The sequence below is a fragment of the Penaeus monodon genome, chromosome 25 (assembly GCF_015228065.2).
Source record: "Penaeus monodon isolate SGIC_2016 chromosome 25, NSTDA_Pmon_1, whole genome shotgun sequence".
In the NCBI taxonomy this organism is placed as follows: domain Eukaryota; kingdom Metazoa; phylum Arthropoda; class Malacostraca; order Decapoda; family Penaeidae; genus Penaeus; species Penaeus monodon.
This window is the reverse complement of record NC_051410.1, coordinates 16,385,716-16,386,161: the sequence shown is the minus strand read 5'-3', so window position 1 is coordinate 16,386,161 and position 446 is coordinate 16,385,716.

Genomic DNA, 446 nt, shown 5'->3' with positions numbered 1-446 from the left:
TTCCTGCTTTTCTTCTAAACCTCTCCACTAGGATAATTGTGTAAATAGTAAATGTGTTTCAACTATCTAACTACATCAGTGTTGTGGGCTTGACTCGAGGAAGAAGCATGATAATAATGGTAACAACAATCTATATCATAATTCCGTTCCTCCCTCTTCTCCGTTTCCTCACTTAGCTCCCTCTCCCTTCCCATTTCCTTTCTCCTTGGCCATTCCACATTTCCTCTCCAAGTCCCCTTTCCCTTTCATATCTTCCTTCCCTCTTTCAGCCCTCTTCCCCTCTTCCCTTCCATACCCCTCGTTCACTTTACACCCGAATCCCACTCCCTTTCTTCTTCTCCTCCCCTTTAAGTCCCCTATCCTCCCCCCCCCCCTTCCTTTCTCCTTCCCTTTTTGCTTTCCTTCTTAACCCCCTCCCTCGGGTTTTCGTGTCAATAATAAATGTT